Below are 23,958 nucleotides of genomic sequence, written 5' to 3'. Positions count from 1 at the left end.
TCCGGTCTGGGACTCCCCTCCCCGTGACGGACTCCGGTCTGGGACTCACCTCCCAGTGACGGAGTCCGGTCTGGGACTCACCTCCCCGCAACAGACTCCGGTCTGGGACTCCCCTCCCCGCGACACACTCCGGCCTGGGCTCACGTCTCCATGACAGACTCCGGTCTGGGACTCACCTCCCCGTGACAGACTCCGGTCTGGGACTCACCTCCCCGTGACGGACTCTGGTCTGGGAGTTGCATTCTCCGTTCCCCTCCATGTAAGTTTAAAGAGTTAATAGTTTAGAAAAAAGAGACACTCAAGAAAAGAGCAAAACAAGAGAAAAAGAACAGGCAGAGAGAGGAGCTCTGGCTGGATTGTACCACTCTGCCACCATCTTATATGATAGTGGTCTTCCTGAAGCAGGTGGGAAGGAGGAGTAAGGAGAGGTTAAAGATGTCTGCAAACAATCCCACCAGCTGGTCCACGCAGGATCTGAGTGCATGGCCGGGCCAGTTGCTTTCTGTAGGTTCACCCTCAAGAAGGCCAATGTGACGTCTGTGAGTACAGGTGCATCCAAGACTGTCAGGACAGGTGACATCATTTCACTGACCTTCTGTTCAAAATGGGCATTGAGCTCATTGGGGAGGGATGCATTGTTGTCAGCGATTCTACTCAATTTCACTTTGTAGCACATTATATTGCGTAAGCCTTAGCACAGTCAACGTGCATTTGTGTGGTTAGTCTGAGACTCTACTTTAGTCTGGTATTGTCTCTTGGCATCCCTGGTGGCTTTACGAAGGTTGTACCTCGATTTCCTGTTTAGGTCAGGGTCACCTGACTTGAGCACCTCAGATGTGGACTTCAGTAGGGAGTGGAGCCCTTGGTTCATCCATGGTTTCCGATTGGAGAACAGTCAGATCACCGTCTCTGGCATGCAATCCTCTATACATTTACTGATGAAGTCTGTGTTGGCTGTGGCATAATCATTTGGTTTGGCTGCTGAGTTCTTGAATATGGATCGGTGCACTGACTCCAAGCAGTAACATAGGAGCTCGTCCATTAACTCAGACCACCATTGTACAACTTTCTGCACAGATAAAACCCATTCTGAGCAGATTTTCACCCCCTATTTTGTTGGTTTCTGCCTGACTTTGTTTATTTTACAAATATATCAACAATTTATTAATAGATAGTATTGAGATGAACATTACATTTTTGCTTGTTTATTTGTCTTCCTAAATTACCAATCAATTCTCAGCTTCAACTCCTATTTCCTCAGGACGCTGATGTGCTTGTACAAACAGCAGCAACAACTTAAATGAAGCATCTGCCGAACGCATATTTTATTTTCACCTGTAAACCTAGTAGATTATTTTGTCCTGGAAAAGTGTCACAGATAATCCTTGTACAGTCTTTACTCAATATTCATTGTTCACCAGGAGTAACTCAGTAATGAAGACGAGCCTGATTCTTAGCCAATCCATTTTTCTATCTTAGGAACAGGCAAGCTAATGCCTCAACAACTGCTTCTCTGAGATTAACTTGCTTATTAGAGACTGCTGATTGAAGCTGGTCTCCATTGGAAGCTCAGTTGTCATCTAAACAATCAGAAGAACTGTTGTACATAGACTGCATTTTCTTCACTTATTTCCTAGAAATAAATACCTTAATTCATTTTTACTATTTTCAGTGTTACTAATTTGTAAAAGCTTTCCATTTTAGTCGTAACATTAAATGACATTTTAAGCATATCAATATTGGATAATTCCAACTAATGATTTGAAATGGAGCAATGCTGAAAGTATAATAGGACATAATAAAATGAGGAACCAAACAGAAGTTGCTAGAAAAGCTGGTAGCATCTGTGAAAGAAAAAACAGAATTAACGTTTCGGGTCCGGTGACCCTTTGTCAGAACAATAAAATGAGACTGACTTACTCATAACAAGATTTTCTTTTACTCTGGGAGGAAGAAATCCAGTGAAAAGATGAACCGTTTTCAATGTGATATTGTCAAATGGAAGTGACATGCTGTTTCTGATGTGCATCTTGTAAGTAACATAGGGCAGAGGTATAAAAAGAGTTTAAAATTACATTGCAGTCAAGATTTCATGATTGCAATTCTAAGTGTAAACATCATGCTACAAATGGGTTTTGGTTGATGTTCTCATCAAAAGATCTAGATTTTTATGTGTATCAAGTGATTCATAGATTAGGTTCTCTTATAATTAACTTCCTGGGACATGCTTCTTTTGTAATAAACTCAGAAAATAATGGAATGACATTACAAGGTCTTCCAGGTATGTAAGAGAAAGATAGCTGCTGTTCAGGTGCGACTTTTTATTAGAGCTTAACATGAGTTCAACCAAGCAGAAAATAAAATAGATAACAGCTGCTGAAGGGAAAAAATAACGGTGCTGCAATTCAGGTCAATCCCAATGTTCTTTGTCATGCTCACTATAATGAGTCATATCCAGAGGCAGATCTGCAATTCCAATGGACAAAACATGTGCTTCGTGAGTTTAATGTCCAATCATCAACCCTTTTACTGAGGAGTCCAGGGGAAAAATGGGAGCTGCATTCCTTGTAATTACAATCTTGAAATAAGGAGAGAAAGGCCACAACTGAAAGACCACGTATTTCTGACTAAATTACCATCTTTTTAATCATGAGAAAGAAATGCACGCAAAAGCAAATTTAATCAACTTAGCACAGCAATGTTGTTCCTAACTCTCTCAGCTACTATTGATTGTTTCTTTTCACCCGATTAATCTCACGTGAAATGCTTTATATTGTCTTACTACATTAAAGGTGCTTTATTCATTGGTGCTGTCTTGCTGCAGTTTCGACCAAAGCAAAAAAGCATTTTGAGATGTGACTTAATCTTTTTTAAGAACTCTTTCAATGAATTTCTTATGTAAATGTGCAATGCACAGTTTCATTTCCATGACTTGGAGTCGTCATTGACTTGAATGACCTGGTTAGACCAAGCAACTGAGAATCACAGACCCCAGTATTTGCTGAGCAGTGGAATTTCTAGGCTGGTGAGGGGAGCCCTACTGGAGGTGAATGCCAGGGTATGCATGTTTTTGACAGATTTCCCCATCCAAAGTCAGCCTGATTTATAGGGGAATGTTGCAGGAGACACTGCAGCCCAGGCGACTGGTAAATTCATACTCTTTGGGGTTGGAAATATAAGAGGGACTGTTGAGTACAATGTTGTTTGTAGGGTCATAGGTTGATCATAGGATTTCAAGCAATTATTACGGAGAAGGGGTGAGGTGGGAGTTGTTGACTATCATTGTCGGACAGATTGAATCACATGGAAGTTAACAGAGTCCTCCTGAGTTCAGTGCTCCTCCTGACACAATGCAAGAGCCTTATTATAACAGTTGAGAACGATTGAGTAGCCTATAAACCCCCTGACTAAATCAACCAACTCTTCAAAGCAGCTGTATAAACAATGCCAAGAATTTGTAAAATGATTGGGCAATTGCATGGCAGCTAAGAGCCCCTAAAACTCCTTGAGTAAACAACCAGACCCTTCAAAGCAGCTTTAAAAGCGATGTCATGAATCTGAAAAAAATAATTAGGCAATTGGATTGTAGCCAAGAGCCCCTAAAACTGCTTGAGTAAACATGCTAGCTATCTAAATAGATGTCTAGACTCAATACATAAGAGCAATGGAAACAGATTGAACACTTTTACTTAGATATCATACTAGTTCATCATTTCAATATGAAATATACTCTGCATTTTAGCCTGTTCAGAAATGTTATGCCACATCTCTGGAGCAAGTGGGAAATGCATGCGTACCTCCTATCCCAGAGCTAGGGCATTTCCACCGCACCACAAGAGATCCATGCTCTGCTGTTTAATCTGTTAGGATGTTTTTTTTTGTTTCAACTCATCCAAAGACATTTCCATATTGATAGTGTTGATCTGTTACTAGACAGCTTGCCTGTTGTCAGATACAGCAATTTGGAAAATGCAATGGCCTAGGTCTTCTGGTCCATGGATAGTCCCAAATTGATCATATAACCAGAGATCTATGCCAGGAGTCCTCAGAAAACCCAATGAACTGACTTTGTGGAAATTGCCTGGGAGGATCGAACATTTGGTGGGAAATTACCATCCCCCTCCAAGAAAGCCTGACTGAGTTAAAGGCACAGATTTTAGCCAGTTCAAATTTGGCTAACTCAGGAGTTACCCAGGAAATGCTGAGCAGTAAAATTCTCGTCTAACTCGTGGAGAAACATACAAGAAATACCTGACCCTCCCATCAAACACCTCCAATCCTACATCCCGTCCCCTGACCGACCAAATTGATTCCCGAACACACTCAACCCCAGCAAATGCCTTACTGACTCCAACCACATGAGCCAGCATTGAAAAGAGACTTGTCAGGCTGCCTCACTTGGTAAACATTTTCATTTTTGTCCTGTCTCCATTTGGTCCTATTGGTAACCTTGAAAAGCCAATGCATGGATCTATATTGCCTGGTTAATGACCTCCCAGCTGGTAAAAGGGGCTCCTCTCTGTATAATGGGGAGATGGTGGTCTAATGGTCTGACACTGGGCTAGTAATTGAAGCCCTGGCTATGTTTCTGAGGACAAGGGGTCAAATCTTATCATGGTGTCTGGTGGAATTTGAATTCAGTTATCAACAAATTTGGAATTGAAAGTGAATCTCAGTAAAGATCGCCATTAAGCTATTGACATTCATTGTTAAAAGCCGTCTGGCTCACTAATGTCCATTTTTTAAAAATTCATTCATGGGGTATCATCATTGTTGGCTCATCCAGTATTTATTACCATGTCTTAGTTGCTCTTGAGAAGGTGGTGGTGTGCTGTTGCAATCCATTTGCTATACGTTAGGGAGTGAGTTTCAGGATCTTGCACAAGTGACCATGAAAGAACAGAAATATGTTTTGAAGCCAGGATGATGTTTGGCTTGGAGAGGAACCATAGAATCCCTACAGTGTAGAAACAGGCCCTTTGGCCTCACAAGTCCACATCAACCCTCAGAACATCCAACACCAACTCATTTCCTGTAACCCACCTAACCTACACATCCCTGAACACTATGGGCAATTTAGCACAGCCAATCTACCTAGCCTGCACATCTTTGGACTGTGGGAGGAAACCAAAGCACCCGGAGGAAAGCCACGCAGACACAAGGAGAACATGCAAATTCCATACGGGAAGTCGTCCGAGGGTGGAATTGAACCTAGGTCCCTGGCGCTGTAAGGTAGCAGTGCTAACTGCTGACCCACCATAGCCTACTGCACCTGGCATGCCCAAGTAGTCTCCCATCCAAGTATTAACCAGGCCTCAGTCTGCTTAGTTTCCAAGATCAGATGAGATCGAGCGTTTTCAGACTAGTATGGCCGCAGGCTTGAAGGTGGTGGTGGTGGTGTTCCCATGTATTGGCTGCCCTTATCCTTCTAGATAATTGTCACCAGTGGATGTGATGCCGATGAAGCGGGCTGCTTTGTCCTGGATGGTGTCAAGTTTCTTGAGTGTTGTTGGAGCTGCACTCATCCAGGCAAGTAGGGGGTATTCCAGCACATTCCTGATTTATGCCTTGTAGATGGTGGAGAGGCTTCGGGGAGTCAAGGGGTGAGTTACTCGCAAAATTCCCAGCCTCTGATTTGATCTTCTAGTCCAGTTCAATTTCTGGTCAGTGGTAACCCCCAGGATGTTAATTGGGACTTAGTGAAAGCAGTGCCATTAAATGTCAAAGGGCAATGATTTGATTTTCCCTCGTTGGAGATGTTCATTGCCTGACATTTATGTCATGCAAATGTTTCTTGGCACTTGTCAGCCCAAACCCGGATATTTTCCTGGTCTTGTTGCATTTGGTCAAGGACTACTTAAGTATCTGTAGAATTGTAAATGATGCTGAACCTTGTGTAATGATTAGCAAACATCCTCTCTGTTGATGGATACAAGTTCATTGAGGCAGCTGAGGACGGTTGGATCTAGAGCACCAATATGAGAAACTCCTGCAAGATATCTGAGAGCTGAGACTGCTGACCAACAATCCCAACCATTTTCCTTTGTGCTGGGTAAAACTCAAACACTTGGAAAGTTTTCCGCCTGATGGTTATAGCCTCTAGTTCTGCTAGAGTTCTTTAATGCCACACTCAGTCAAGTGTGGCATCAGTCAAATGTTGTTACTCTCTCCTCATCACTGGAATTGAGATCTTTCATTCAGGCTGCAAAGATTTCAGGTGCTGAGTGGCCTTGGTGGAACCCAAACTGGGTGTGGGTGGGAAGGTTACTCTGGAGTGAATCTGGTTTGATAGCATTGCTGAGGACACCTTCCATCACATTACTGGTGATTGCGAGTCGACTGATGGGGTGATAATTATCCAAGTTGGAAAGTCAGTTCAAGGGCATTATAGTGATGGGCAGCAAAAGCTGGCTATTCCTTGAAACAATGAGAAAGAAAACTCTGACAAAACCCATTGTTATTATATTATATTACAATTTGATCCCATAGCTCTTCCCTGCTGTAAGCTGATGTATCCCATCTTCTCTATTCTCTGTGTATAGCTGCCTTTCCTAATCTCTGGTCTCATTCTAGTTAATTGGCACTGTCCCGTGCCTGAGTCCTTGCCATCATTTCTAATTTTATCCTTAGAATAGGACACAGTACTCTGAGGAAGGGTCACCGGACCCAAAATGTTAACTCTGTTTTCTCCTTCACAGGTGCTGCCAGACCTGCTGAGCTTTTCCAACAGTTTTGTTTTTGTTCCTGATTCACAGCATCCGCAGTTCTTTTGGGTTTTTTTTTGCTTTTATCCAGACATCATTCATTAGTTGACTCCAACCTGAAGAAAAATAGCTGCCTGGCCTGCTGTGTTCCTCCAGCTCCACACTGTGTTATCTCTGGCTCCTGCATCTGCAGTTCTTACTATCTCTAATCTCTATCATACATGTACAATATTCAACAGGTGACACAGCATCTTTACAGAAAGAAAATCAGAAATAATGTTTCAGATTCATGACCAGCTGAGGATTTCCAACGTACACTCTCTGCATTCAGATTCAACTATTTTTAACAGTTATATTACTCAATCTGTTGGGATATGTTATGATGCACTTAAAAGACAGCTGGGACTTGAACCCAGGCCTCCTGGCTCATAGGTTGGGACACTACCATGATACCACAAGCCCCTATCAGCTCATTTTCTATCCATGTTGTTTCTGCCCCTTTAAACCTGTTTCTTTCTATTTTGCTAGCTGGTCTGAAAGTCATAATTAAATGCTTTTTGAAACCCATGTCCTGAAGATCAACTGTACTGCCCACACATACTCTCTCCATTACTTCATCAAAAAACTCAATCAAATTTGTCAGATTTGATTTGCTTTTAGCAAATCAGTACGTGCTGCCATTTATCAACCTGTAATTTTCCCAGTGACAATTCATTCTATCCAAAATTAAGACTTCTAAAAGCAAATCATATCTGACAAACTAGATTGAGTTTTTTGATGAAGTAATGAAGGGCGTTGATGAGGGGCGTACTGTTGATGCTGTTTATATGGATTCCTTCATCATTTTGGAAATTCTAGTTTTGGCTTCCTTTCATTTTCCCACCTCACTGGAAAACACTTTTCTGTACCCAACTTATTTACTTCGTAAAGGATCCCATTGCTAAGTGATTTTTTAAAATCTACCAGCCTTTGTTTCCAGACCTCCTGGGCTAAATGCCCTTTTGTACTTAATGACTCTGGACTTTTCCATGATTTTGTTGATTGCTCCTTGTCTGTTCCTGGAAATCTCTCACTCTCATGAACTAAAGGAGGAGAAATCTATCGGTGTAATCTGACCAATGGTACTATATGATTATGTTGATGCCTTGGAGCTAATCAGTGGTGCAGACAAGTTACACGTGTGTCCAATACAGTATTACAGCAACGGGAAATTCTGTACGGGCCACACACACCACAGCTGGAGGGACTGCCTGGCCCAGGCAAATTAGTATTATCTATGTAGTAACCCTGTAAGTAATAGTATGCCAACAAATTTCTCCCACAAAGTTTCTTTGCAGTGAAACAATTTTCTTAAAGAAGCCCTAAATTATTTCCATGATCAGTTGTAGAGTCATATCGCATGGAAACAGAGCCTTTGGTCCAACCAGTCTATACTGACCAAATCCCAAACTAAACTAGACCCACCTGCCTGAGCTTGGCCCATATCCCTCCAAACATTTCTTATTCACGTACTTTACCAAATGTCTTATAAACATTGCAACTGTACCCACATCCATCACTTTCTCGGAAAGTTCATTCCACAGACGAACCACTCTCTGTAAAAAAGTTGCCCCTCATGTCTTTTTAAAATCTTTCTCTTCTCACCTTAAAAATACGACCCCTAGTCTTGAAATCCCCCACCCTAGGGAAAAGACACCTGCCATTCACCTTATCCATATGCCTCATGATTTTATAAGCCTCTATAAGGTCACCCCTCAACCCCTTACACTCCAGGGAACAAAGTCCCAGTCTATCCAGCCTCTCCTTCTCTCCTTATAACTCAAACCCTCTATTCCTAGCAACGTCCTGGTAAATCTTTTCTGAACCCTCTCCAGCTTAACAGTATCTTTCCTATAACAGGGTGACCAGAACTGGACGCAGGATGCCAGAAGAGGCCTCAATAACATCCTGTACAACCTCAACATGATGTCCCAACTCCTACACTCAAAGCTCTGAGTAATGAAGGCAAGTGTGCTGAACGCCTTCTTAACCACTGTCTACAATTCAAAGAATTATGAGCTTGAACCCCTATGTCTCTCCGTTCTACAACACTACCCAAGGCCCTACTTTTAATTGTATAAGTCCTGCCCTTGTTTGTTTTACCAAAATGCAGTACTTCTCATTTATCCATTACCACTGCTTAGACCATTGATTCAACTGATCATAATTTCTTTGTAATCTTAGAAAGCCCTCTTTACTGTCCACTACACCACCAATTTTGGTGTCATCAGCAAACTTACTAATCATGCCTTTCATATTCTCATCTAAATCATTTACATAAATGACAAACAAAAATGGACGCAGCAGAGATCCCTGTGGAATACTGCTGATCACAGGCCTCCAGTTCAAAAAACAATCCTCCACCACCACTCTCTGTCTCCTGCCATTATGCCATTTTTGTATCCAATTAGCAAGCTCACCCTGAATCCCATGCGATCTAACTGTACCAATTAGTCTTTGATTTCAGACTCCACTTGAAAATATTTAATCAATCTGCTTGTTCATTCAATCCTGCTGTAACCATCAAGTTGTGTGCGATGTTCCCCAAATCATTATGATTGCAGAGGGGATGCCCCAAACTGATAAGCTCCCATGTGACGAGAAATGAATAGGCTCCCCTTCTTTGTTCAACTGACCCTTCAGTTGGTTGCAAATAGGTCAATTTAAGAAGGATGCCATCCCTTGTGGGCATCTTTCTGTCAGGCCAAATGTTTAAAAAGGAGTCAATTTAGCCAGGCTTTTCTTGAATTAACAAAAAGGATGAGCTTATTAGTTACCACGTGATAAGAAAGACTAATATAACATTTGTACACACAGATTAAAAAGGTGGGTCCAGCAGATGGAAGTTTAAAAGAAACAGATTTAGGGATCAGTATCTGAATTGTTCATAAAAAAGCAGATAGTTGAATATGGTTACAGTGGAGGTGACCTGTCATGTTGATGTTGGTGGCTAAACAGCCAGCTTCATAGTCATTAGTTTTGGAGGTTTGTTGGGATCATATGGTTCTGATTCTTTTGACTATGATTGAATTCTATCATTCAGGGAGAGAGAAAGTCCTTTCTTCCTGTTTCCCTCTCACTTAGCTGTGAGCTAGCTGGCTTGCAGCTGTCAGTGTTAGAGAGGGTCTTTATCTGAAACACAGGGATGAGTAGGGAACAGTTCTGTGGTCTTCGCAGCATACTAGCATTGGAATACAGGCTGGCAGATGCAACAAGGTCCAGTGCCACTAGCACACTCCAGCAGAATCAAAGCTTTTTTATTTAATGCCTATCCTTGTGTCTTCTTCAACGGGGAAAAATACCAAATGCATCTGCAGTTTGGGACACAACCCACACAAGGTGGCTTGCTCAGAAACTGAAATCGCTGATGAAACTCAGCAGGTCTTGGCAGCATCTGTGGGAAGAAAGCAGAGTTAACCTTTCAAGTTCAGTGACTCTCAGAACTGGCTTGCTATTGAAGAGGAAGTCATCAACTCCTCCAGTGTTTCAGAGATAGTAGGAACTGCAGATGCTGGAGAATCTGAGATAACAAGGTGTAGAGCTGGATGAACACAGGTCTGAAGAAGGGTCTAGGTCTGAAACATCAGCTTTCCTGCTCCTCTGATGCCGCTTGGCCTGCTGTGTTCATCCAGCTCTACGCCTTGTTATCTCAACTCCTCCAGTGTGTTCAGTCATAAGGTATTAGAGTCCAATCTATTTGAGGTTTCTTTGACGCCTTTTGGTATTTTATCCCATTGGTTCCAAACAGAATGTTTGCTGGCTAGCCATCAAATTTCCCCCTGCAGTCCTTTTGTCTGCTAAATAGTTGTTTATTGGTGGGTGTTTACATAAAAAGCAAACAAGAGCTCTGTGCTTAATGTGGGGGTTGGAGAGCATTATCTCCCCATTCCAACATTTTTTCGATTCAGTTCTCTTGTTTTCCCAACCTTTTGATTTTTTTTGTTGTAGCTTGTTTATCATTAATTAGGTATTATTTGGTTAATTGACAAATTGTTGGGTGACTAAAATAATAATACAGTCATAAAGAGCTGGGTGTTTGGTTAATTTGGTAGTGTGTTTTTTTTTCAAATTTAGAGCAAAAAATTGGGTTCTTTCCCAGCGGGGAGTTGACTTCTGAGGAGGAAAAGAGTGTAGAATGTGAAGGTGGAGATTGGTGTTTGTGTTTAACTATAGATTCACGATAAATTCTTGTTAATCTCTGAACATCTACTGAATTCAATGTGAATATTGGTCTGTTAAACAAGCCTTTATAAGTGGAGGGCAAGGGATTTACACCATTCAGTTGGGTAGCTTGATTCAATTAATTCCTGAACTCAGCAGATCCTTCATAATTTAAATGGCTCCATTAGTCCAAGTTTTCTCTATGTGAAGGTAAGGGGCGGGATAGAGTTGGGTTACTAACTCGATGGAAGTGACATGTGTTAAGATGAGCTGGTGAGAAGACCTGTCCTAATTCTCTAGGTCTTTTTCACAGTTATTTGAGAAGCTGTTGGATCCTCTAGTCTTCATTACCCCTGTGCACCCCACTGTCTTCCCACTCAGATCCTGCATGCCAACTCATTTCCTCACCATGTCTCCTGTAGATCCACTGACACAACAGCCACTACAGCAAGACTCAAAAGCCATGTAGAATTTTTTTAAAAAACTAACCACTTAATACATCTGACACTCATAGACACATGATGATGAAAAAAGCTTCTAATCATGAAAATCATCCAGGCTTTTAAAACTTCTCAAGTGGTTGAACGTTTACAGAAACAAAGAAACTTATATTCGGAAAACCAAAGAACTGTAGATGCTGGAAATCACAAACAAGATCATAAATTGCCGGCAAAACTCAGTAAGTCTGGCAGTATCTTTGGAGAGAAAGCTGGGTTAATGTTTCAGGCCCAGTGACCATTCTTCAGAACTTCAGAAACTTATATTCAGGCTGCACATCAAAGAGAGCTATTCCTTTAAACTTTTAACCCAATTCTGAACTTCAAAGCCCTGATGACAGTTGTAACTTTTGTTTTGAAACTCAGCCAGGCATTCATTCAGATAGTTTTTTTGGAAAATATCATTAGAGACCTAAAAACTGTCTAAACAGAAGGGAATTACTTTTTCAAACTTACACAAATGGCCTGTCAATCAAAGCAGTCCAGCAGCGAGAATTTGACCCTCACTAACTACTACAGACTGTTTGCATGATTAAGGTGAGGCAGTAATGACACTTAAAGAGATCTTATCCACCCTCAAGGATGTTCACTTCATCTTCATCAATTCATGATTTCCTCTCTGCACTTCAATGTCATAAAGGAATCAATTTAAACTCAGCAATATATACTTTCTTGGAGTGCAGTGTCCACTTCTGGTCACCTTGTTATAGTATTATGTTGGAGAAGACTCAGAAGAGATTTACCAGGAATTTGCTGGAAATGGAGGGTTTGAGTTATTAGGAGAGGCTGGATAGGCTGGAACTTTTTTCACTGGAGCATAAGGTGACCTTATAGAGGCTTATAAAATAATGAAAGCTAAAGATAAGGTGAATGGCAAGTGTCTTTTCCCAAGGGTGGGGGTTTTCAATACCAGGGGATATATTTTTAAGGTGAGAGGAAAAAGATTTTGAAAAGAGATGAGGGGCAATTTTTTTTTTGCAAAGTGTGGTTCGTGTGTGGAATGAACTTCCAGATGAAGTGGTGGATGCAGGTACAGTTACATCATTTAAAAGACATTGGATAAATACATGAAGAAGAAATATTTGGAGGGATATGGGCCAAGTGCAGGCAGGTGGGACTCATTTATTTTGGAGTCATAGTTGACATGGACTGGCTGGGCTGAAGGGTCTGTTTCCGTGCTGTATGACCCTATGACTCTGATATGTTCAAGTGGCCCTGCTGAGTTTGGATTTCCTTCTTCTGTGAAATATGTCACAATCTTTTGGTCTTGTCAGCAATATTTGAAACAATTGAAAAATTGAAACGACTGTCCTTGGAAATCCAGCCCACAGAATACAAATTCAACTGTATCATTGTGCCCACTTCTGGGCATCACACTTTCAGGAGGATGCCAAGTCATCGAATCATAGAATCCCTACAGTGTGGAAACAGGCCCTTCGGCCCAACAAGTCCACAGAGCATCCCACCCAGACCCATCCCCCTATAACCCAACTAATCTACATCTCCCTGAACACTGCAGACAATTTAGCTGGCCAATCCACCTACCCTGCACATCTTTGGAATGTGGGAGGAAACCAGAGCACCTGGAGGAAACCCACGCAGACACGGGGAGAATGTGCAGACTCCACACAGACAGTCGCCTGAGGCTGGAATCGAACCTGCATCCCTGGCGCTGTGAGGCAGTAGTGCTAACCACTTTAAGTCTTTAAGAAGGGTGCAGAGAGGATATGTTAGAATGGTTCTAAGGATGAGAGAGACATGCATGGATTAGAAGCTGGGATCGTTGTTCCTGGAGAAGAAGATGTTGACAGGAAATTTCATGGAATTGATCAAAATCACAAGCATCAGGACAAAATGGCTAGACAGAGAATACTGTTTTTGGCAGCAGATTCGAGAACCTGACTAAACTGATGGTAAATACTTGGCAGAAGAGCCAAAATCTACATGATGCAGAATGTTGTTAATGCAATGAATGATTATGAGCTGGAATGCATCATCTGGTGATTGTCAAAAGGAAATTGGATACACGTTTAGAGCATAAAATAATGTAGATCCATAGGGAAACAGCAGGGAAGCGGTATTTGTTAAATCACTCTTTTAAAGAGCCAACATGGACATGATGAACTGAATGCCGTTCTCTCGTGCTGAAACCATTCTGCAGGCACAATTGCAGCTGGTGAGAAGGGGAAATAATCAGGGGAATTGTCTCTGGAGAGACACCTCCCCCCTTTCTCCATCATCAACACCACACTCCCCCTCCACTGATTGACCTCCGGAGAATAATTAAATGTCTTAATTAGACAATCAGTCACTTAAGAAGATAAATATTCCAGTGCCCTGACTATGTACCTTCCAGCAAGAAAAAATTCTGACTCATTTCCTGACTGGGAGACCAGGATGACCTGCCTGCCATTTTAGCAGTGGAGGGGCTCTGTTTATGTCAACATAGAGGTATTTGGAGGTACACATGTAGGGGGAGAGGGTAGTGGTGGTAAGAGGTTTGTCACTGAAAGCAAGCCCTCCAACATTGCTTCTGACACCCTAAGCACCCCCTTTCTCCATGAGGACACTGCGCGAGAAATGAAAGGAAGGCTTACCTTCTCACCCATGGGTCCAACAAAGATTAGGCCTCATCCAACCACCTTTAGGACCCAAAAGCTGCTGACCTCAAATTGGCCAGCAACCTCTGTCAAGTCAGGACCCCTCCCCCCACCGTTGTCAAGGACTTCAATAGGCCGAGAAGGTCTCTAATTAGCTCCTAAGCTGACTGACTTACAAACTGGTGGGTTTTCACAATGAAGGGAATGGCAAATGAGTCAACAGACTTCGGCTGCAAAAAGAGAATGACTGCCTCTTGTTCTATGATTGGTTTCAATCCTTGGAATTTTCTTTCTGCTGTGTGTGCCTCAGGTCCAATGTCTATCTCTTCATGATAGCACACAGATTGGATTTTTGATTTAAATTCTGCCATTTTGGTTGAGAATCTGAACAAGCAAAACTGACACCAGTATCTTGAAAAGTGGGATAAGATTCTTTGCTCCTGCTGGAAGCAATTTTGGTTCAGTAAATGTGCAAATAAGTATGTGCACAGACTCCCGGAAACACATGTAATTGGAGCATAAAACAAAAATATTGAAGAAACTTGGCACTCGTGTAGTTTGCATGTAATTGCCTGAATTTTTCAATCTTATGCCTGTCAATCAGGCCCTGTGCGCGTAGATACCAGTTAAGTGTAAAAGTCTATGTAAAAAGCCAAAGGTTTTTGCATTTGCTGCAATGAAGTTTGCTCAAGAGTGTTGTAAATGTTGGCCCATAATTCACATAGAGGACAAAACAATCAATTTATGAAACGTTTCTTTGTAATTTCAAACAATTTATATTCTTACTGACATCGTCATTGTAATTTCAGTTTGTTTTGCATTTATATTGTATTAGTGCAGGTTCAATTAAAAATTGATAAGCTTCCACAATTGTACTATTTTAAACATGAATGGGGCTAATTTCCATGAATTATTGCTAGATGGCTTTCACCTTTCATTTTCGTATTCAACAAAGGCATTAATATATGGAGTCAAATCCATGGCTCCCTGATTTTTGCTCATTGATGTTGATTTTTCACGTTCCAGCAGATGCTAATGAAGTTAACCAGCCTGTGTTCCCTGGAATATTCACTGCTGAGTGTTGATTTGATTGAGATGTTTTAGATTTTAGAAATAACGTATTGACAGAAATGAATTATTTTTGCTTTGTATGGCTTTAGGACACAGCCTGAAAATCTGATACAGGCCTCAGATGGTCAATCATTCAGTTTCTTGCGAGAAAGTGCTATATTTAACTGAGCGAAGGTGCAAAATGCCTTTATTGAGGTGAAGACAGATCACACATGCATCACATGCCAATGAATGTATGAAAATGATGGACATTTTTACTTTTTTACAAAGCATATGGCCTTTGGCTGATAAGTTTCTCAACCCCATTCTCCTGCTTTCCCCCTCTAACCCTTGATCCCTTGACAATCAAGAACCCATCTATCTCCATCTTAAATGTACTCATTGACCTGGCCTCCACAGCCTTCTGTGGCAGTGAATTCCACAGATTCACCACTCTCTGGCTGAAGAAGTTTCTCCTTATCTCTGATCAAAAAGGTCTTCCCTTTACTCTAAGGCTGTGCCCTCGGGTCCTAGTCTCTCCTACCAATGGAAGCATCTTCCCAACATCCACTCTTTGCACGCCTTTCAGTATTCTGTAAGTTTCAATTAGATCCCCCCCTCATCCTTCTAAACCCCAACAAGTATAGTTCCTGAGTCCTCAAACGTTCCTCATATGTTAAGCTTTTCATTCCTGGTACCATTCTTGTGAACCTTCTCTGAACCCGCTCCAGGGCCAGTACATCCTTCCTGAGATATGGGGCCCAAAACTGCACACAATACTCCAAATGTGGCCTGACCAGAGCCTTATAAAGCCTCAGGAGTACATCCCTGCTTTTATATTCAAGTCCTCGCAAAATAAATGCCAAAGTTGTATTTGCCTTCCAAACTACTGACTCAACCTGCAAGTTTACCTTGAGAGAATCTGGACTAGAACTCTCAAGTCTCTCTGCACTTCAGACTTCTGAATTTTCTCCCCATTTAGAAAATAGTCCATGCTTTTATTCTTCTTACCAAAGTGCATGACCTGACACTTTCCCACATTGTACTCCATCTGCCACTTCTTTACCCACTCTCCTAACCTGTCCAAATCCTTCTGCAGCCTCCCCAACTCCTCAATACTACCTGTCCCTCCACCTATCTTTGCATCATCGGCAAACTTAGCCAGAATGCCCACAGTTCCTTCATTGAGATCATTAATGTATAAAGTGAAAAGTTGTGGTCCCAACACTGACACTTGCGGAACACCACTTGTCACCGGCTGCCATCCTGAGAAAGACCCTTTTATCCCCATTCTCTGCTTTCTGCCAGACAGCCAATCTTCTATCCATGCTAGCACCTAGCCTCTAACACCATGGGCCCTTATCTTACTCAGCAGTGTACTGTGCAGCACCTTGTCAAAGGCCTTATGGAAGTCCAGGTAGATAACATCCATTGGCTGTCCTTGGTCTAACCTGCTCATTAATTCCTCAAAGAATTCTAGCAGATTTGTCAGGCATGACCTCCCCTTGATGAAGCCATGCTGACATTGCCCTATTTTACCATGCACTTCCAAATATTCAGAAATCTCATCCTTCACAATGGACTCCAAAATCTTACCCACGACCGAGGTTAGGCTAATCAGCATGCAATTTTCAGTCTTTTGCCTTACCCCCTTTTTAAATAGGGGTGTCACATTAGTGATTTTCCAGTCCTCTGGGACACTACCTACTCCTGAAGGATTTCTGAAGGATCACCATTAACGGCTCCATTATCTCTTCAGCTATCTCCTTAATAGAGATGGTCTAGTCCGTCTGGTCCTGGTGATTTATCCACCTTCAGGCCATTCAGTTTTTCTAGCACCTCTTCCTTGGTGATGGCCACCACACTCAGCTCTGTCCCCCTGACTCTTTTGAATTTCTGGGATATTATTCGTGTCTTCCACTGTGAAGACTGACACAAAGTAATTATTCAATTCCTCAGCCATTTCCTTGTTCTCCACTACTGTCTCTCCAGTGTTATTTTCCAGCAGTCAAATGTCCACTTTTGCCTCTCTTTTGCCCTTTATATATCTAAAGAAGTTCTTACAGTCCTACTTTATATTACTGGTTAGCTTACCCTCATATTTAATCTTCTCCCTCCTTATTTCTTTTTTTGTTGCCCTCTGTTGGTCTTTGTAAGCTTCTCCATCTTCTGGTTTCCCACTGCCCTTCACCAAGTTATATGCTTTCTCTTTTGCTTTTATGCTATCCCTAATTTCTCTAGTCAGCCATGTTGCCTCTTCGTCCCTGTCTTCTTTTTCCTAGGGATGAATTTTCGCTGTGTCTCCTGAATTACTCCTAGAAACTCCTGCCATTGCTGTTTCACTGTCTTTCCTGCTAGGCTCCTCTCCCAGTCAATTCTGCCAGCTCCTCCCTCCCTGCATTCAGCTCTAATAACATTACCTCTGATTCTATCTTCTCCCTCTCAAATTGCAGAGTAAATTCAATCATGTTATGATCACTGCCTCCTAAGGGTTCCTTCACCTTCAGCTCCTTTATCAAGTCTGCCTCATTGCACAACACTAACATTTGCATTTTCCCCTTTCAAGAACGCGCAGGACATGGGTTAAAATCAAATTTCAAACTTGGTCTATGTGTGCTACAGTGCTGATGTGCTCATGTGTACTGGTTGGATTCAATCATAAGTGTGCTGTAAAAGTTACAATCAAGAAACTATTGACAAGCCACCATTGCATTACAGTTAAAACCTTCTCACATTCTGAATGCTGGAAGCTAGGGAGCAACTCAGTTTAAAAGGAAGCAGGATAAAAGAACTTCAGAAAACCTGCATTGTCAAGAACTTCAAAATGGACTGCACAACTGTCAACATTTCTTAATCTACTCTGAACGATTGCCTCAGAGATAGTGCTCTGTGTCTGTTAGTTGATTTTTTTTTAAATCAGCTCTCTTTTCCAATTCATGTTCATGTTATTGGATCATCTTACATTTAAGAAGTAATAATATTCATCATATTTTGTTAACGCAAGGAAGCCGAGTTAAAATGATTCCTTTTAAAACATAAATTCATTTTGGTCTGGGAGAAAGGTATCAAGGAAGGGATCCTTTGTAAGTATCCTTATTGCTACCAACACTGATGGACAATTGAACAAAGAAGGGGAACCAGTTCATCTGCAGTCACCCAGAATCTTGAAAATTTGGGGCATCCTGTCAGGAGCTGTAATAAATTGGGACACTTCAGCTGGAAGCCAGTGGTAACAAAAAACATTAAAATGTAAGCGTCCATGTGGAATATATGTCTTGAAAAGACATTCAGAATGCAGGATGCCTTCTCTGCAATTTACAGCTCTGGTTTTTTTGGATACTAAGACTCAAACATAATGTTTCTTGTTTGCAAATTTTGGACCTCACAAAGTGAGGTGTGAAGTAACAATTTCACCACAAGCATGTATGAACTGATACAATTCAATACCCTTCCCCTCCCCAAATCCCCATTATATGGCAACGGCTTATGACTTTGCCCAATTTGTGTGGAGATTGGGAAATATTGACTCCGTGGTCATGAAACCAGCTTCAGAAAATCAGTCTTAGTCCAAAGACAAGTCAGCAACAGTTAGTCTGGGATTACACAGTGCAGAAGTCACAAACCTCTCCAGCAAGAAGAAAGTAGCTCTATCTAAATAGACAGCCAGGTTAAGCAGTGAGCAAGAGGGTTAATTTGTTTTCATATGAAGGATTATGCTACTTCTCTAAGAAAGGTCTGCTGAAAAGTTTTGTGGACATTCAAAAGTTTCTAACCTCCACTGATCTTCAAAGAACCTGGAGCAAGATGCCCTTCAGGCCAGCAACATCTTCATCTTTCACAACAGATTCAGTACACATGCTTTGTTTCTTCTTATTCTATAACTTAAGCCATGTGGCATCTCTAGAACTAATCCTTTTTGTTCATATGTGCCTGTGTTTGAGGGATTGGATGTGTTGTTGTATTCACATTTTGTGGATTGTGGAAAGTTTAATGAACGAATAAACAAAATTAACAGATTTCCTTTGAAGTAATAAACTGAAAAGGTTTAAGACGCTCCTTCAGAAAGTACGTTTTGTTATAAATAGCCACAAGGTCGTGGAAAAGGGGAAAAGTTAGCCCACCAACTCTCCTCATCTGTAATAGGCAGAAGAATAATTTAATAAGACAGTCAAGAGCTTGAGAGGCAATGACAAGCCAAGAATAGTGGTAGACTTCCTACCTCTAAACCAGAAGTCCTGGGTTCAAGTCCCACTATTCCACAGGTGTGCAATAACATCTTTGAACAGTCTGATTAAAAAACATTTTACACTGATTCAGTTTGCTGTTATCATCATTTTTTACTTGAAATTATGGGGATGCATTGTCAAACCTAGGTGGTTCTGGTGGATTTATGTCTTTGAATGGAAATCCAGTGAAACGTCATCTCTGTGCTCAATGATGTCTTTTCCCTGAACTTCACTTGGTTTCAGTGTCTATTATTCTTGATCTCCAACAGGCCAATCAGAAGAGGGGTGAGAATGCATTTTTTATAAAAACAGCAATATAATTGTGGAATGCCCACTAACAAAGCAATGGATGCTACGTGTTAGCATTAGTGTTAGTGTTAGTGTTAACTTTGTCTTTAAAGTGTGTTAGGCTGAAAACTGTTTGATAGATGAGAAAGTTAAGGGCAATGGAGCAAAGGTGGATGAATAGAGACAATACATGGATTAAACCGCCAAACAGGCTCAGGGAGCTTAAGGATTTGTTCGTGTTCTAATGGTTGCTAAAGCAGGCAGTTATTGGCAGAAAATGTTTTGGACTGTCAGATGTCAAACTTATTCATCAGTCCCAAAGCATTAATTGTCTCAACACTTGTGTCAAATGGATGTCTCAGTTGTGTTAAGGACCAGACCAAACGCCCTCAAAATATATCAAGGAGACAACCTAGACTCTAACTTTTATCTTACTTACAGGCAAGTGTAAGGCATTGTGTTCTAGTTACGATTCAACTGATCATACAACTAGGCTTTCAGCAAAACATACTTTATTCTTACAAAGCAGTTAAAATGCAAACAAACAAAAAAACTGGCAAACTTTATAACTCTATCAAAAAAACTTAAGAAAAATAATATTTATTTAACTACTACTCATCAAATGTTCAAATACAGCAGCATCCAATAAACACACCCTTGGCAAAGGCAAATTAAGCAAAACAGATTTCCCTCACTTGCTATCTCCTCTAGTCCAGGAGAAAAAAAAAACGGCAGAGTGAATCTAGCATTTTCAACTCCAAAGACCCCCAACTTCAACAAATGAAGGCTAAAACTAACACTCTGGTTCTGTGTGAGCCTGACTCCACCTACTCATGTTTCCTTTGTCTAATTGAAAAAAAACTCTAAAGTTTTTACCCTGCTTTCCAGTGAGCAGGCACCTTGGCACCAGGTTGAAAATACCCCTCTGCAGGAGAAACAGGACAGAACAAATCACTCATAAAGACACAAAGTGTCACAGTTGCTTTGTCAATGGTATGTAGAGAGTTTTGTCATCCAGTCCAATTTGCTTTTGTACAAAGAACAAAGAATAATGCAGCACAAGAACAGGCCCTTCAGCTCTCCAAGCCCGTCCCAACACATTAATGGATCCATTTCTCTGTATTCCCTTCCTATTCATGTATTTGTCCAGGTGCTTCTTGAATGCTGTTACTGCATCTGTTTCTACCACCTCCTCTGGCAGCGCATTCCAGGCGCTCAGCATCCTTCATACTAATTTGTTATATTCATTCAAGCATGTGTGCCATTTGAGCTCCAGAATGACATGACTGGATATGCTACTGCAAGCAAACAGAAATGTTCAAGGGTGAAGAGAAGGCCAGATTTTAATGAAATAGAAGTTTATACCTTAAGAGTTCCTTCCATCTGAACTATTCAAGCCTCACCATACAACTGTAATAAGGACAGGTCACATCATTAGAAAGGTGAATTACAATGTCTTCAGAAATGCCAAGGACTGTCACAAGAGAATCAATGACCTTAAACATTCTGCAAGTTGAAAATTGGAACATAACTGAAAGAAAAATACATCATCCAGCAAGAAAAGACAATTTAGCAAGTTGCTAACGAGGGCCAGGGGTGTACATAATCGGTTAAGGTGTGAGAGCCGCATGACATGTTCATCTCAGACTTCTGTAGGATTTAATAAATTCAGGGCTGGATTTCTGTTCTTGGGTTATGTTCCTGCCAATGGAATCAAATGAGAGTCATAAATGCTGGTATTGGAATACAAATGGTGATCGTTGAAGAGATGTCTACTTACATGGCTGTATACGAGTGCTCCATTTAATTAAAAAAAAGGCGTGTGGGCAACAAGGGGTGCAGGGCCAAGAGGGAGTCCTCTGAAGCAGTGGAAGAATGGGCAGCCCATTATCGGAGGGTGGGAGTTGCCAGTATTAGGTAGATAAATGAGACAATGCCTCAAGACAGAGACACCCTGTGAAGAGCATTGTAAAGGTTAAAAATAAAATGTGGTCAGCACTCACAGTGCAGGGAGATCCTTAGCTATGGGCTCCTGGCAATTGAGACCAGGGGTGAGGGAGGGCAACGGTTTAAATTCGATGAAGCACCAATGGCCATCATCAGTCTGCCATTGGGCAATGGTTTAATTAAGGCAATCAGGCTTCAGCCTCAGTATGGGTTTTTCACTGACTGGAAATTTTGCTGTGCCTCAATGATCAATGTAATTGGGCTAATTCACTTACCTGCTGCTGACAGACTGGCTTTCAAGGGGTGTGGGATGAAGCATTGTCACCATGCAATTGCTCCCCTCGGCAATGATACTGCGTTAATGAAAATTGCCCTGAGCCAAACAGAACCATGGCAGCAGACTAGTGCATCAGCCAATCGCCAGGTTCATTCTATTAGTCCCACCTCCGCATCTTATTGAAAGTAAAGCTCACAACTTCTAATTTACTTTATATTACAAACACCAACGATATTCCCATTGTGTAGTTTGTCAAGTCCAATAGGATATTCATTCCAACACTTTGTTGTCAATTCTCACGACTAATATTCTGTACAATCCCTAGTCAGCAATGTTTGTTGCTATTTCTTGATTACACTGCATAAACCCTTCAAGTGCACTCATTCTGACTAATATTGCTCTGCCTAAATCTCACAACGTTAGCTTTTCAAATTTTTTCAAGAGATGAATGTTTTGTATCTATTTCTAGTAGTGAAACCCAGCAAGATTTCTGGGAACAAGAAAGACATATAACCACACATCTACCTCAATAGAAGAAGGAAAGGATTTTCAGACCCTATGTAATAGGATATGGGCAAGGTGACTGTATCATTGAGCTATTGGGGAACACATGTCTCAGAGCCCCACTTAAGGCTTTGAACCCATTAGGTTCCGAAACAAAAGCTGCATGGGCATATGCACAAAACATGGAACACTTTAGTATGAATTGAATAGATTTTGTTCCTCATGTAATACATCTCACAATGGGAACAAGATTTAAGAAGTAATTTTCCTCCATTCAAATGCATAATGATGAGACACGTACTTGGAAATAATTACCTTAACACAATAATGGGAAACATATTCATTTCTCACTGCAGCAGATTTTGCATGGAACCTTCTGGAATATGGAGATTATTTGTATAAGCTTCGTATTGATGTGGTTTTCAATCCCAAATATCAAGATCTGCGGGATTGCCTGACCAACACACCCTACAGTTCCAATTGTCACTAGCCTGAAATATACGTGTGCTAAGAACATGTGCTCACATTTTTATTTACTCAAAAAGGATCAAGCCACTATTAGCAATGGGGAGGTGATAGAAAAGTGGGAATGTAACTGGGCTACTAATCCAGAAACCTAGAGGAATGCTTTGGGTGCCAGGTTTTGAATCCCACCATGGCAGATGGTGAGATCTGAATTCAACAAATTTCGCCAACAAAATGCTAGCCCAATGGTGATCGTGTAATCATTACCAAATGTCACAACGACCCGTCTGGTTCATTAATGCCCTTTAGGCAAGAACATCTGCTATCGTTACCTGGCCTACTCGTGACTTCAGGCCTACTGCATTGTACTTGACTCTTAACGGACTTCGGGACAATCAGGGATGGACAATGAATGCTGGCCTAGCCAGTGCCCATATTTCATGTATGAATAAAAGAAAGTTATGTAAGAGTCTACATTGTCTTTTCCCTAGGATGGCAGATTTCAAGACATGGCAGCATATTTTTGAGGTGAGAGGAGAGAGCTTTACAAAGGACAGGAGATGCAAATTTTTTACAGAGAACGATTCGCATGTGGAATGAACTTCTTGAGGAAGGGGTGGGTGTAGGTACAATTGCGATGTTTAAAAGACATTTGGATAAGTACATGAATAAGAACGGTTTGGAGGGATGGGGCAAGGAGCAGGCAGGTGGGACTAGTTTAATTTGGGATTATGTTTGGACCGAAGGGTCTGTTTCCATGCTGTTTGACTCAATGACTTATGATCTTTCATTCTGTGCAAGAATAACTTTGTTAAGAAATAACTTTATGGGTCATCAATAAAAGGCAAGTCATATCACTAGAAAAGCACATCAGTGACATTTGATATTATCAATTTGTTTAAAACAAAACAGCAAACATATGGAGTAAAAGAGATGTATTCCGAGAATCAATTCTCTACGGATTTTCACATGATTTGTCTTGCTGTGTTAGCCTCACCAAAGTTTCTTAAAATACCTTAAAGCCATGAGACTCTATTGAATTTACAATTATGATTCTGAAATTGCTTGATTCACAGTATAAATACAAATTATTTATGCCATATCCATTTTGGTCTGCTAATGTTCGGATTTAGCATTCGCCACATCATGACATTCGAACTTAATGGCCCAGAAAGGGACCCAAGAAGCAAAGATCTGGAG

At 41.2% G+C, this 23,958-nt stretch overlaps 1 protein-coding gene and 1 pseudogene across 1 annotated transcript in view; one reads left to right on the top strand and one right to left on the bottom strand.

The window, feature by feature from the left end:
• astn1 (astrotactin 1) overlaps positions 1-23,958 on the top strand; it is a 1,993,575-nt gene that overhangs the window by 875,019 nt on the left and 1,094,598 nt on the right. The gene's annotated exons all lie outside the window — the stretch shown is intronic.
• On the bottom strand, positions 5,261-5,379 carry LOC125484296 (annotated as a pseudogene).

This window comes from Rhincodon typus, chromosome 10, assembly GCF_021869965.1.
Source record: "Rhincodon typus isolate 14 chromosome 10, sRhiTyp1.1, whole genome shotgun sequence".
Lineage (NCBI taxonomy): Eukaryota > Metazoa > Chordata > Chondrichthyes > Orectolobiformes > Rhincodontidae > Rhincodon > Rhincodon typus.
Note: the sequence above shows the minus strand (reverse complement) of the source record. Positions and strands in the feature narration are given on the sequence as shown.